This window comes from Mustela nivalis (assembly GCF_964662115.1).
Source record: "Mustela nivalis genome assembly, chromosome: 2".
NCBI classification, from domain to species: Eukaryota; Metazoa; Chordata; class Mammalia; order Carnivora; family Mustelidae; genus Mustela; species Mustela nivalis.
Window position 1 is genome coordinate 22,731,018 of NC_139021.1, and position 15,313 is coordinate 22,746,330.

The following is a 15,313-nucleotide window of genomic DNA, read 5'->3' on the forward strand; positions in this document are numbered from 1 at the left end:
GGCGCATCCCAGGCACTCATTTTAAAAGATAGCTGGGGTTATCCTTTAATTAGGTGAGTGATTGTTTCCCAAGTATCTTTGCAGCCATGGTGACTAGTCCCTTTACCTGAGTATTACATAAATATTTCTTCATGATATTTATATTAATTAATTGACTTGTTCATTTGTTCATAAAGTCACAATCACTGTAACACCAGCCTGAATATGTTTTTTTTTTAAGTTTTTTATTTGAGTATAATTGACACACAATGATACATTAGAATCAGATATAGGACATAGTGATTCAGTACATCTATAATGTTATGTTGTGTTCACCACAAGTGTAGCTATCATTTGTCACCATACAACACTGTTGCAATATCATTGACTATATTCTCTATGTTGTACCTTTTATTCTCATGACTTATTTATTTCATAACTGGAAGCCTGTATCTCCCATTCTCCTTCATCATTTTACTCATCCCTTCACCCTTCTTTCTGGCAATCCTCAGTTTGTTCTCTGTATTTATAGATCTGAATCTGCTTTTTGTTAATTCATTTTTTTATGGTGTTGTATGGTATTTGTCTTTTTTGATTTGACATATTTCACTTAGTGTAATACCTTATAGGCCTATCCATATTGTGAAAAATGGCAAGATTTCATCCTCTTTGATAGCTGCATAATATTCCATTATATACGTGTATACCACATCTTCTTTATCCATTCATCTATCAGTAATACTTAGGCTGATTCTAAATCCTGACTATTGTAAATAATGCTGCAATAAACATAGGGATACATTTATCTTTTGAAGTTAGTATTTTCATTTTCTTTGAGTAAATGCCCAGTAATGGAATTATTAGATCATATGGTACTTCTATTTTTAATTTTTGAGAAATTGCCATTCTGTTTTCCACAGTGACTGTACCAATTTATATTCCTACCAATAGTGCATTAGGGTTCCTTTTTCTCTACATCCTTGTCAACACTTGACAACCCTACACCCTTGTCAACACTTGCTATTTCTTATCTTTTTGACTTTAGCCATTGTGACAGGTGTGAGGTGATATCTCATTGTAGTTTTGATTTGTATTTCCCTGATGACAAGTGATGTTGAGTATCTTTTCATGCTTCTGTTGTGCTATCTGTATGTCTTCGTTGGAAAAAAATCTTTATTCATGTCTTCTGCCTATTTTTTAATTGTAATATTTCTTGGGGGGATATTGAGTTTTATAAGTTTTTTACAGATTATGGATACTAACCCTTTATCAGATATGTCATTTGCAAATATCTTCTCCCATTCTGTAGATTGCTTTTTAATTTTGTTGATTATTTCCTTTAGGTGCAGGAACTTTTTTTTCTGATGTAGTCCCAGCAGTTACTTTTGCTTCTGTTCCCTTGCCTCAGGAGACGTATCTATAAAAATGTTGCTGTGGTTGATGTCAGAGAAATTACTGCCTGGGTTCTCTTCTAGGATTTTTATGGGTTCAGGTCTCATGTTTAGGTCTTTATTTTTTTTTAAATTTATTTTTTATTTATTTTCAGCATAATAGTATTCATTATTTTTTCACCACACCCAGTGCTCCATGCAATCCGTGCCCTCTATAATACCCACCACCTGGTACCCCAACCTCCCACCTCCCGCCCCTTCAAACCCCTCAGATTGTTTTTCAGAGTCCATAGTCTCTCATGGTTCACCTCCCCTTCCAAATTCCCCCAACTCCCTTCTCCTCTCTAACTCCCCATGTCCTCAATGATATTTGTTATGCTCAACAAATAAGTGAAGCCATATGATAATTGACTCTCTCTGCTTGACTTATTTCACTCAGCATAATCTTTTCTAGTCCCGTCCATGTTGCTACAAAAGTTGGGTATTCATCCTTTCTGATGAAGGCATAATACTCCATAGTGTATATGGACCACATCTTCCTTATCCATTCGTCCATTGTAGGGTACAGTTTGGCAACCGTGGCCATTGCTGCTATAAACATTGGGGTACAGATGGCCCTTCTTTTCACTACCATCTGTATCTTTGGGGTAAATACTGAGGAGTGCAATTGCAGGGTCATAGGGCAGTTCTATTTTTAATTTCTTGAGGAATCTCTGCACTGTTCTCCAAAGAGGCTGTACCAACTTGCATTCCCACTCACTGTGTAAGAGGGTTCCCCTTTCCCCACATCCCCTCCAACACATGTTGTTTCCTGTCTTGCTAATTTTGGCCATTCTAACTGGTGTAAGGTGATATCTCAATGTGGTTTTAATTTGAATCTCCCTGATGGCTAGTGATGATGAACATTTTTTCATGTGTCTGATAGCCATTTGTATGTCTTCATTGGAGAAGTGTCTGTTCATATCTTCTGCCCATTTTTTGATATGATTGTCTGTTTTGTATGTGTTGAGTTTGAGTTCTTTATAGATCCTGGATATCAACCTTTTGTCTGTACTGTCATTTGCATATATCTTCTCCCATTCCGTGGGTTGCCTCTTTGTTTTTTTGACTGTTTCCTTTACTGTGCAGAAGCTTTTGATCTTGATGAAGTCCCAAAAGTTTATTTTCACTTTTGTTTCCTTTGCCTTTGGAGACATATCTTGAAAGAAGTTGCTGTGGCTGATATCGAAGAGATTACTGCCTATGTTCTCCTCTAAGATTCTGATGGATTCCTGTCTCACGTTGAGGTCTTTTATCCATTTTGAGTTTATCTTTGTGTAGTGTGTAAGAGAATGGTCGAGTTTCATTCTTCTACATATAGCTGTCCAGTTTTCCCAGCACCATTTATTGAAGAGACTGTCTTTTTTCCACTGTGTATTTTTTCCTGTTTTGTCAAAGATTAATTGACCATAGAGTTAAGGGTCCATATCTGGGGTCTTTAATCCATTTTCATTTTATGTTTGTGTATGTTAGAAAGTGGTTCAGTTTCATTTTTTTGCATGTTGCTGTCCAGTTTTCCTGATACCATTTATTAAAGACACTGTCTTCTCCATCGTAAGTAGAACGCGCGCGTGTGTGTGTGTGTGTGTGTGTGTACATTCTAGCTTCTAGTAGATACAGCATATTGTATATATATACTTTAGGAAGCTATTGATGGGGTGGGATGCAACATAATCCTGTGTTCCTCATGGGCCTAGCTCAAATGGATTCATTAATTACATTTGCCAACCCATTCCATTGACCATGTAATCCATGATAATTTGTCCAAGAAATTATGGCAACAGATTTGCTGACAGTCTTAGTTTTAAGTTTTTATTTCTGCTTTTATGTTTTGTCCTTTTTTGAATTATAACAATTATATTATTGAGAAATCTGGAGCTGTTTCAATGGAATGTTAGTAGATGGCATTTTAAAATCAGAAATATCTTGTGAGATTTCAAAAAAATCATTGAGGTCACCTTTCCCTGACAAGTTCAAAGCAATGACCTGGTCCCATGCATGCATGTACATTTCTTTTTAAAATATATATTATAACATAATAATAATATAATATAGTTTTTGACTCACTTGACTTAAAATGTATTAGTACCAGGGCAGTTTTTAAATGTTTGTCATGTCCTTTTAAAGTGTCTTAAAATTTATACTCTGGTACCAGTTAAGATGAATATTTAAAGTCTTTTGTCAGCCAATCTCTATCAGACTTTCTAAAGAGAATTGAATAAAAATATATACTGGTCTTTTTCTTCTATTCCTGAAAACAAACAAACAAACTTTGGTTACATGTTTGGACTGTAAACAGGGAAACCACCAGTCATAAAGCAGCCTTGCAAATTTTAACAGTAGACTAAATATCTAGTAGGAAGTAAATGTACAAAGTGAAAGTGTACAAAGAGAAATTGTGTGCCAAAAAGGGCATTAAGTGTACACACAGAGTATCTAGAAGAAAGAGAAAGAGGTTGACAGGGTACAAGGAGTACTAGCTTTGGAATTTGAAGACCTGAATTTATACATTCGTGTCTTTTTTTAATTAGGTACACTGAATGAGCCATTTAATCTCTCTGACCCTCACATTCTCAATCCTTGAAATGAGTTCATTATAATATTTATCCCTAACAGTTATCACAATGAAAATATATCATAAAATGACATAATTAAATGTTATAAAAATGTCAAAATGAAATATAATATGATAATATGGATGAACCTTGAAATTGGAATAAGCCAGACACAGAAAGACAAATGTTATATGATTCAATTTTTTTAAGCTTTTATTTAAATTCCAGTTAGTTAACATACAGTGTGATATTTAGATTCAGGTGTACAATATCGTGATTCAGCAATTTCATACATCATTCAGTGCTCATCGCAAGTGCACTCCTCAATCCCCATCATCTATTTCACCCACCCTCCCTACCCTCCCTACCCTTCTGGTATCCATCAGTTTGTTCTCTATAGTCAAGGGTCTGTTATTGGTCTGTTCACATTTTTCTTTCTTCCTGTTTCAGTTTTGACAATTTAAATGTTTCTAGGAATTTATCCATTTCTTCTAGGTTGTTCAGTTTGTTGGCATACAGTTTTTTATAATGTTCTCTTATAATTATTTGTATTTCTGTGGTGTTTGTTGTTATTTCTCCTCTCTGTTGTGATTTTATTTATTTGGGTACTTTCTCTTTTCTTTTTGATAAGTATATCAAATTTCATAAGTTTGTCAATTTTATTTATTTTTTAAAGAATATTTTATTTATTTGACAGGCAGAGAGACAGTGAGAGAGGGAACAGAAGCAGGGAGAGTGAGAGAGGGAGAAGCAAGCTCCCCGCTGAGCTGGGAGCCTGATGTGGGACTTGATCCCAGGACCTTGGAATCATGACCTGAGCTGAAGGCAGGTGCTTAATGACTGAGCCACCCAGGCATGTGCCCCTATCAATTTTATTAAAAAAAAAAAAAAAAAAAAAAAAAGCAACCGGCTCCTGGTTTCATTGGTGTGTTCTATTGTTTTTTTATTTTGGTTTCTCTATGTATGATTCCATTTGTATGAAATATCTAGAATAGGAAAAGTTGTAGGGACAGAAAGTAGAATAAGGTTTACTAGGTCTTGGGGGAGAAGGAAATGGGGAGCAATAGCTTAATGTTTACAAAGTCTCTGGTGTGATTAAAACAATTGGAAATAAAAACTGGTGATGGTTATTCAATACTGAATGTAGTTAATGTTATTCAGTGTTACACTTAAACATGGCTAAAATGGAAATTTTATGTATCTATTTAAACATAATTTTTAACTATTAGGTTGAATTTTGTTAATTTATATGTATTTATTTTTTCTTTAAAAAAATATTTATTTATGACAGAGAGAGAGAGTGAGAGAGGGAACACAAGCACAGGGGAACTTGAGAGGGAGAAGCAGGATTTCGGCTGAGCAGGGAGCCTGATATGGGGCTCAATCCTAGGATGTTGGGATGATGACCTGAGCTGAAGGCAGATGCCTAACAACTAAGCCACCCAGGCACCCTTCTTTTTTTTTTTTTCAAGATATTATTTATTATTCATGAAAGACAGAGAGAGAGAGAGAGGCAGAGGGGGAAGAAGGCTCCCCAAGGAGCAGGGAACCTGATGCAGGACCCAATCCCAGAACCCCTGAACCATGACCAGAGCAAAAAGCAGACACTTGACCATCTTAGCCACCTAGGTGCCCTGTATGTACTCATTAAACCAGTTGTGATATGACCTTGTTTAATACTAATTGTTAGGGATGCCTGGGTGGCTCAACTGGCTAAGCATCTATCTTTGGCTCAGGTCATAATCTCAGGGTCCTGGGATGGCCTGCACTGGGCTCTCTGCTTAGCAGGGAGTCTGCATCTCCCTTTCTCTCTTTCTTTCCACCCCCACCCCCCAGCTCATGTTCTTTCTCTCTCTAAAATAAATAAATAAAATATTTTTAAAAAACTTAATTGCTAAATTTACACTGGCATTACAGAGATTGTGTGACTTGTTCCGCTTAGCATAGTGCTTCCTAAATTAGTACCTCCATTTCTACATCCAGTTGGTGATTTTAAGTCCTTAAAAATGGTATAAACTTAATGTACTTTCCTTTTCTTTAAATTTTTCATATTTTCTGTATTTTATCCAAGAGCATTTATTACACTTAAAATTAGAAAAGTCAATAGACAATATTTGAAATGCTTTTAAAAGGCAACTTCGGAGAGAAAGGAAGAACTTCCTAAGCAGAAGGCGTGAGTCAAGAAGAGCTTGGTCTATTCAAGGATCTGTACATAAGCTCATAAGTGTGTTCCAGAAGAAAGCTAAAGAGTGGCCCCCAAAGAGGCTGTGGGGCCGCAGCCAGATCACATAAGACCTTGAATGCCACACTGAAGATTTTGCTTTTGGTCTAAAAAAAAAAAAGCCATTGAAAATGCACAGGAAGTTTTGTGTTAAAAAGATCATTATTCTATCCATTGACACAAACACCACGTTTGTGTCAATCAGGGTGCTGATCATTTCTTTCTTGATCATGTAGATCCACCTTTAAAAAGCAGCCAAAGGAGTACTGTGATGACTCTGATTCCCAGAAAATAAAAGGAACTTAGTAGTGTGTGTGTGTGTGTGTGTGTGTGCGCGCGCGTGTGCGCACGCGTGCACATGTGTGGTGAAGCATGTGGGATGGGAGATAATATTGAACATTTGAAAGACAAGACTTGAAAAGTATTTGTAAAATATTAGATAGCAAACCTGCTTTTTCTACAGAATGTTCATATTCCCAACCATAAGTTCCAGTGCCATTATTTCTCCTTCCTCCTCCTGTCATTTTACAAAAGAAATGGCTGTTTGCATCAGAGTTATGTAGACTACAATCACGTGGCCTGATCATTGGGAGTAGTTTATTTATTTCTGTAATGACAACCTTTTTGTGGGCTCTTCATCTTCAGAGCCATAAATAGTGGGATGACTTGGATAAGCAAACTGAAATGGAACAGAGAAAGCACAGAACAGAAAAGCACAGCTCTTACATGTCTTCTGGACACCTTGGTTTCACTCTGGTATGCTTGGGGTTCTGGGATGTTATCCTCAGAGGTGAATAATTTATCAGATCAAAATGGATTACTTTCTATGTCTTAGTCTCTTTGGTTTCATTTTTCTCTCTTATTCCAAAAATGGTTTGTAGGTAAATCATCACTTCCATGGCTAAATAATAGCAAATTGCCACCAAGGCCCATTCCTACCACTGGCAGCATAGCCCCAGGGTTTCACAACTCAATCAGCTATCTCTAAATCAACAGAACTCAGCTCTGGAGGAGAGTGATCTGGGAAGCTTTTCTTTTCAATTCTCTCATATGTTTTGTTTTAGCTTAATGTGTTTGTCTGGATAGTTAGACACCATGGTGATAGGCGTCATAGAAATAAATAGAAATAGACAGAAAAGAGCTAAAAAATAAAATGAAAACTTGGGAAGACTAGAAATGACACTTGTATCTGTGCACTCTTTTTTTTTTTTTTTAAAGAACTCAGTGAGGGGGAAATTAAAAAGGGACTTTGTGTCAGACAGACGAGTTAGTGAATAATTTTTCTAACAGTGTTATTTTGCTGACACTAGACTAAGGGAGCTCATTAGCATGCTGAGACTATTTAACTCTAAAAAATAGTGCTTTAGCTTTTGCTTTGCTGGATATTCTTTCTATCTCAGCTCAGCTCAGCATTAAAATAGTGGTAAGCCAGTAAAAATTGGGCAGTGTGATGTGGTGGAAACAGTAGAGTCTTTGGAGTTAGAAAGAGAGTAGTGTTTGAATTTTGGCACCAGCCTTTATTACCTAGGTTATTAATCTTCCATTAGGCTTACTCTTCTTATCTCTAAAATGTTCATACTAATACCTACCTCAGCCATTTGTGGCAGGTCAAAACACCAAATTAAAGCTTGGGTACATAAAAGTTGCATAAGTGTTCATTTATGTGTTAATTTAAGTGTTCATTCTGTTTCCCATGGTCTACAACCATATAAGTTGTTCAGTTTTGTTTAGAAAAGTGAGTGCCCTGGAAGAAGGAAGAAGACACCTTACCTTCTTTGTGTCTGCTGAAGGATGGTTGCCTTACAAATGTTAAGAATTACTATTGTTTGCCACCCTGTCCACTGTCTCTCCAAGACCAAAACCAAGACCAAGACCAGTTTCCATGCTAAGAGGTCCAGAGTGGGAATCTTTCCATCTGAGTTTCACAGATGCAGCCTGGTGTATCTGTATGAAAACACATAATTAGAACTGAGGCATCAGATCAGTTAGCTTGGGGAAAGCAGGATTCAAGAGCTCAGAAGTAAAAGAGCCACACTATGCTCTCCAGTAAAACAAAAATACTAGAAATGCCTGGAGAAGATCCAGTTGAAGGTTTGGACCTGACATTTGGGGCAGGGTGTGGATATGTGTTTCCCCTTCATGATGTTAAACGTGAGTCCAGAACTATATGCAATTGCATGATTTTGTGGCTTTAGAGATAACCAATAAAATATTAAACTGTTTTCATTATTCTAGTTCTGAGTGACACTGAATCCTTGAAGAATGGCGAGTAATAAACTTATTTCTTCTTATTAGTCTACCAATGCTCTCACCGGCCCTGCTGGAGAGGAGGACTAGAAGAGTTTCTAAGGAAGGTTCAGAAAGCCAACAGCAATATAGCTTGGTCTCTCCCCCTAGCCCATACACCAGAAAGAAGTCTTTCATTTTGTGACAGTGTCTTCTGACTGCTGTGATTTACTCAAAAAATATGGAAGAGGGTTTTCTTTTTTCTGACATTATTATAAATGATTTAAATTGGTAAAAGTCCAGATTTCTTGGGGGTCATATGATAAATGGAGCTTGAACCCCCTTGTAGATGCTAAACTTATTCATAGGAAGCTAGAATCAATTCAGATCCAGCATGGTATAGAAGTAGTTTTCATTGCTTTTTTTTTTCCTTTATACTTCTTATATCTCTTAAGCATCCTGTATTGCTGAATTTCCCAATATTTTTGTTGAGAAAACAAACAAATTTAGATGTCCTATTTTAGCTTTGTACATAAACTTAAATCTAAATCCTCAAGTATCATGTCTTCTTATTCCTAATCAAAATAAAGCTCTGGGAGTAATTGGTGGGAACAACATGCAAGCAAATGGAATGTCAGAAAAGTCTTTTCTGTAAGCTTGGGCTGATGCCGTTAGCCCCAGGGAAAAAGTAGCCTATTCCAGAATGAGAAGGCATGTGGCCATACAGATTCCTGGTACTGATGTCCAAAACCAAACTGAATGCATAATGACAACAGTTTGCATCTTTGGATGAGCCAAGGCTGCTTTCTAAACATTAGGCAAATTCTCTTGGTTGAAAAGGAAGAATCCAACTTGGGAGAACTCCATCAGTCAACTTATATGTGTCGACTGCCTACAATGGTTTTTTTTTTTTTTTCTTCCTGTTCTCAGGAATGTTGTGGGGGTTTTCAAAAGAGAATAGCATGGTTTTATCCAAAGTAACTTACACTAGTGAGGAAAACAGAACAAATATCCATGAAAAATTAGAGAATAGTCGAATGCTAATGTATGTGCTGCTGACTTTAAGTTTAATAGGAATTCTTAGGAGGGGAAGATCAATGTATTTAGAAAGAATTGAGGGAACTTTTCTTGGGAGAGACTGGAGCTGAGATTTTAGGACACAGTGAATACTTGCATTGGGCTATAATGCATGTGGCAGAGAGGGGTCAGTGAGATGAGTGGCAGGAAGGAATTGAAGTAAAGATGCAGATGGAAGGTGGACCAGACTATTTGGGTTTGATGTGGAAAGCTATTAAACAGTTTTGAGCTGAGGACTGATCTGATAAAAATTATACTCTTTTGAAAATACGTTCTAGTAACTGAGTATAGAATGAAGTTAAGTTGATGTTGATCTCAAAGAGACTTAATAAAGATGAAACTAGTCCTCTGAAAGTAAGAAAACTGGGGTGCCTGGGTGGCTCAGTCTGCTAAACTTCTGCCTTCAACTCAGGTCATGACCCCAGAGTCCTGGATCGAGACCCACATCAGGCTCCCTGCTCAGTGGGGAGTCTGTTTCTCCCTCTTCCTATTTCTTGGCTTGTGTACACACACTCACTCTCTCATTCACTCTCTTTCAACAAATAAATATATAACATTTTTAGAAATAAAAAAAGTAAACTGTGGGAAGGGGTAAAGAGTCATATATTTGAACTTTATTATCAAAGCTGTGGTTCCTCTGGGTCAGAAAAACATCATAGTGGTTAATATCAGGCTTAGTTTTGATCCTGGGCTGTGCACTTCATATATGTTTCGCCTTGCCTGAGTGACCTAAGTTCTCTAACTAGGTTCCTTACTAGTTGTGGTAGGCAGAATTAGAAGATGACCCTCAATGACCCTTACTCTTATGTAGTTCCTTCCTGTTGAGTGTGGACAGATCCTGTGAATAGAATGAGGAATCCCTCGATTATGTTACATTGTATGGCACAGGAGATTTTATGATGTAATTAAGGTTATTGATCAGTTGATCTTGAGTTAAAGTGAAATTATGCAGATAGGATAGACCTAATCATCTTAACTCTTTAAGTGTGGAGTTAGAGGTCAGAGACAGAGAAATCAGAGAGATTGAAAGTGACAGAGGGGTTCTCCTGCTGTTCTCCATGAGTTCTATAGTTTCAAAGACATGAGCTTGGAAGAGGAACTTGAGCCTCAGACGAGACTGCTGTTCATGTTGATAACTCAACTGCAACTTTAGGAGACATTGAAAATGGAACTCAGCCACATTTTGCCCAGAATTCTGACTTAGACAGTGTTATTTTAAGCCACTGAGTTTGTGGCAATTTGTTATACAGCAATAGAACATCAATACATGGGGTGAACAAGGATAATGAGAATACTCCGTCATGTTGAGAGAATTCAATGAAATAATAGTGATACTGAATGTAAAATGTTTAGTGCTATGCCTGGCATGTAGTAGGTATACAACAAATATTAGTTAGTTATTAATCTTATTGTTTTTATCATTAACTTATGAGTATCAATAGGATTAACAGAAATATGTTCTCAAATTAATAGTTATCTTAAAGGAATAGTTATCTTAATGGAGTATGTAGATCGTAATGATTGTGTTTCTGATCTCCTTGAGTGCATCTTCTGGTCAGATTGGTTAACCAGTTCTCTTCCTCATGCTAGCAAACTGTTAATTATTCCACTAGAGTAAACTCTAGCTGATTGTTATAGTTGAAATAATAGAGCACGATTCTGACTGCATTAAAATCTCACATCCATAGGCCTAATGTGTTTGGCATCATCAAGAATCAATCACTGGGACTAGCTATTAATACAAGTTGTTAATACATGCCATTAGCAACCTTGCATGTCAAACAACATGTACAGGGGTAATATCCATGTACTAAGGAGTGTTATTCAAAATTTTTAGCAACTGGTATAACATAGGCATTGTCGACAACCAGCATGGCTATGCTGCAAAGCTAAATACCAACTCTGAATGCACCGTAAAAACATAATTAGTTGCACTCAGCTTTCGATGACAATGAGTCTCCATGCTGAATCCGCCACCATGCTGGATGATGGGTGCTAAAGATGGACTCCCACTATCAAGGACTTTACAGTCTATTAGAAGAAAGAGAAAGGAAAGAAAGTCATTGATGACAATACAGTGATAAGTCATACAGTACAAGCACACACTGAAAGTTCCAGGCTTAGACAAAAACGCTCCAGGGAAGAAGTCCCTTAGCTTAGCCTTAGCTGGAGTCATAAAACAAAGTGCTGCTTGGAACTTGAATTCAGTCTTTCATCTAGATCAGTGGGAATTATTCAGACTTGGTTGGAGGGGAGGGTATTCCATGCAGAGTGGAATACCTGAGTATTCCAGCTAACTGGGTTAATTGGCATGAGTGAGCATGGCATACTTGGAGAACTTTTGTAGAGAATGGCTGGAGTGAAAATCATAGAGGCCATATTAAGGAGTATTTTTTTTTATCTGAGGATGTGGAGAATATTTTAAATATGGTTTAGACAAGTTAAGATTTTTATTTTCCAAAACAAAGCTAGCAGTAATGTGGATAGTTTAGAGACAGACAAAATCAAAAGCAGAAATACCTGTTAGGGTGACACTGTGATAATAGGCAGGGAAGCAATGATGGCTTGAATAAAAAAAAAATCCTGGTGGGACTATTAAAAAAAAAAAAGAGGATAATTCAAAGAATTACTTGGAAATAGAACCAAATGGAGTTAGTAATTTCTTAGATGTAGAGGTAGGAGGCATCCAAAGAATTAGGATGTCTTTCAATTTTGGATGTTGGTTGATTTTGTGGATGGTTGTGCTATTTACAAGAGAGATAGTTCAGAAAAAGGAAGAGATTGAGGAGAGGCATACCAAATTTCAGGTGCCAATAGGATAGCCCAATGGAGATGTCCATGGAACAATTGCAAGTCCTGGTTTGTAATGCAAGTATAGTCAGGGGTCTTTCTTTTGTAGCAATACTCAAGCTCTACTTCAGGTGGCCACCGCTTCCTCATTCAGGCCATGTCTTCTGGAGAAAGTTGACCCTTCATTCTCTAGAAGTAGGACCTGATTAATGTAAACCAGTCTGACACATTCTATGAAGACTGTTCTACTCCTCGCTTCCCCTTCCCCCCTTTCTCCCTCCCAGTTTCCCTCCCTCTCTCCCTTCCTTCTTTCCTTCCTTCCTTCCTCCTCCCCCCTCCTTCTCAAAAGAAGATATATTCTTTTGTTCATTCATTTCCTTATTCTTCTAGTCACAATCTTTGATATTCTAACTGGTACAAAAAGTTGTTAAGAATTGTGAAAGGTCTGATATCTTATTCTACTTTGAAATTAACAAGTTAGCTTGCCACAGTTTCATGGATCATGGATGATGATAGAAGATATGAAACTCTTGGATCCAAATGAAGGACAGTTCATTACTCATAGCAGTAGCAGTAGCCAGAGTATCATCATGGTTTGTACTGCTTCCCACATGGTTCCAGTTTCCACAAGGCGATATGAAGAGGTCACCTATTTCTCCGTGAGTGGATTATAGGAGTGGAAATCTGAGCTTAGGAAACTCCAACCTCTTGTAACAGGCAGTGTGCATGGCTGCCTTTTTTTTTTTTTTTAAGATTTTATTTATTTATTTGACAGAGAGAAATCACAAGTAGATGGAGAGGCAGGCGGAGAGAGAGAGAGGGAAACAGGCTCTCTGCTGAGCAGAGAGCCCGATGCGGGACTCGATCCCAGGACTGTGAGATCATGACCTGAGCCGAAGGCAGCGGCTTAACCCACTGAGCCACCCAGGCGCCCTGGCTGCCTTTTTTTAAGGAGGAGACACTATGTGTATGTTTCAAGGCTGGTCTCTATTAAGATGATAGTTTCAGACAAAGTGTAGTCAGTGCCTTACTTCACGGGACATGAAAGAATGTGAGACCCATGGAGAATGTTCTTCCAATAGGACTGTCAGCACTGAGGTGATAACTGTAGGTTGAGTATATAGAACATATACACAGTCTAGGAAATGAAACTCAGGAGCCGGTAGCATTTTAGGAGTAGATAGATAAAGAGGTGCCTATTAGGAAAGCTGAGAAAGGGCAGCGAGAGAGGAAGGAGGAAAGCCAGAAACCAATGGAGAAACCAGTGGTTTCATGAACCAGGAATGGGTGTCAGTGCCAAATGTTACAGAGAGGCCAAGTAAGATGTACCAGTTGGTTTTGGCAATTAGAAAATGACTTCAGCAAGTGGGGGTAGAGTTCAGATTGCAAGGAGTTGAGAAATGAGGAGGTGGAGGCAGTGAGAAGAGAAGCTACTTTCAGTAAGTTTGGCTCATCGAGAGGCTGACCCTCTGCCAGGCACATTAAAGGAAGGATGACAACATAAGGGTTAGTTCCCCCCCCCCAAGGTTTTCATTTCCCTTTATGAAAGAAAACACATCATGACTCTGTACATGTGGCTGTAAGTGTCATCTATAAGGATGCAAAACACAACACTCCATCAAGGCAAGCATATGTTTCACACTCCTCAGCATTCAGGTACAGAATGGCGATACGAGGCAGAACACAGAAATGATTTCCTATCATTTGGATACAGTCTCAGTTGTGGAGAGGGTGTGGGGCTGTGGGGTCTAACTGACGTATGTTCAAATATAGATTCCGTACATTATTAGCTGTGGGATTGTTAGCCTGGACCTACATGTCTTCATTGTTAAAACAGAGCTAGTAATAAATAAATGTGGGGTTCTTCAGAGCAGGTAAAGCGCTGAGCCCTGGGCCTGCCGCATTTGTAGTAATTATTATTATTATTATTATTATTTTTTTTTTTATGTCTGATTCTTTTTTTTTAATTTTTAATTTTTTATAAACATACAATATATTTTTATCCCCAGGGTTATTTTTAAAAAGTGGAACCCCTTAAACTACTTTGAGGACAAAGACTAACACCGGGATAGAATTAGTTATATTAGCTTTTGGAGAGGGGGTAGGGGCATTTTGGGACTTGAGATTTAACTCCTAGGCTGCAGTTTTCCCCAGGTAGTACCTAAGGGAGGGAAAAAGAAATCTCCTTCCCATCAGCCTTCTCCATCTCTGCCTGCGACCCTCAGGCAAGCTTGTGAGCCCGTCCTGTGAGGCTTGGGTATCAGTTAGTTAATTTAACTTCAGTTTCATGACAAAATTATTTCATTTTTAAATTCATTAGACAAACTCTATTATTTCTTTCACCTTGGATAAATCATCCTTCATTCAGAGAAAACATTTGTAGCTCTGTTACTGGAAGTATAGTAGTAATGCTTGCTATGCTAGTTTTATGTTTCTGCAATGATTTTTTTTTTCTTTCCCTCAGACTGGTAAGTGCAAGGATGGGGAACAAAATTGACAATTTAGAGACCTTATGTAGGCAATGGATTCTTTTTTTTTTTCACTATTTAACATACAAAAGTGATTTTATTAAATTGACGTTAAATGCATTGTGATGGGGCATTTATGACATCTCATTTAAAGAATTGCTGTGAATCCTTAGAGAGTGCTGATTTGCAACCACCAGGCTGTGTCATGAATGGGACCTCCAGAATGGTACTTAGCAACTAATTAAACTAAAAAGACAAATATGAGGCTTTTACATTTTTAATTTAAAAGCTTCTAAATATAATTGTTGCTACAATGCTATCAAAGTGCGGTACAACAGTCTGCATTTTAAACCTCTAAATCTCATTGTCATAATTAATTTTGTAAATAAAAAGGTCTGTGCTGGGGATAGGGGAAACATTGTTTGTTTTTTAACACAAGCATGGTACTGGTTGTTTCTGCAATTCAGTAATGTTTTAGTGTGATTTTTCAGATGAATTATTAATTTACTTATGTCAGTAATTTTGTCCAAATATGATTTAGACTTTAAAAAGTTCAATTTGGAGCAC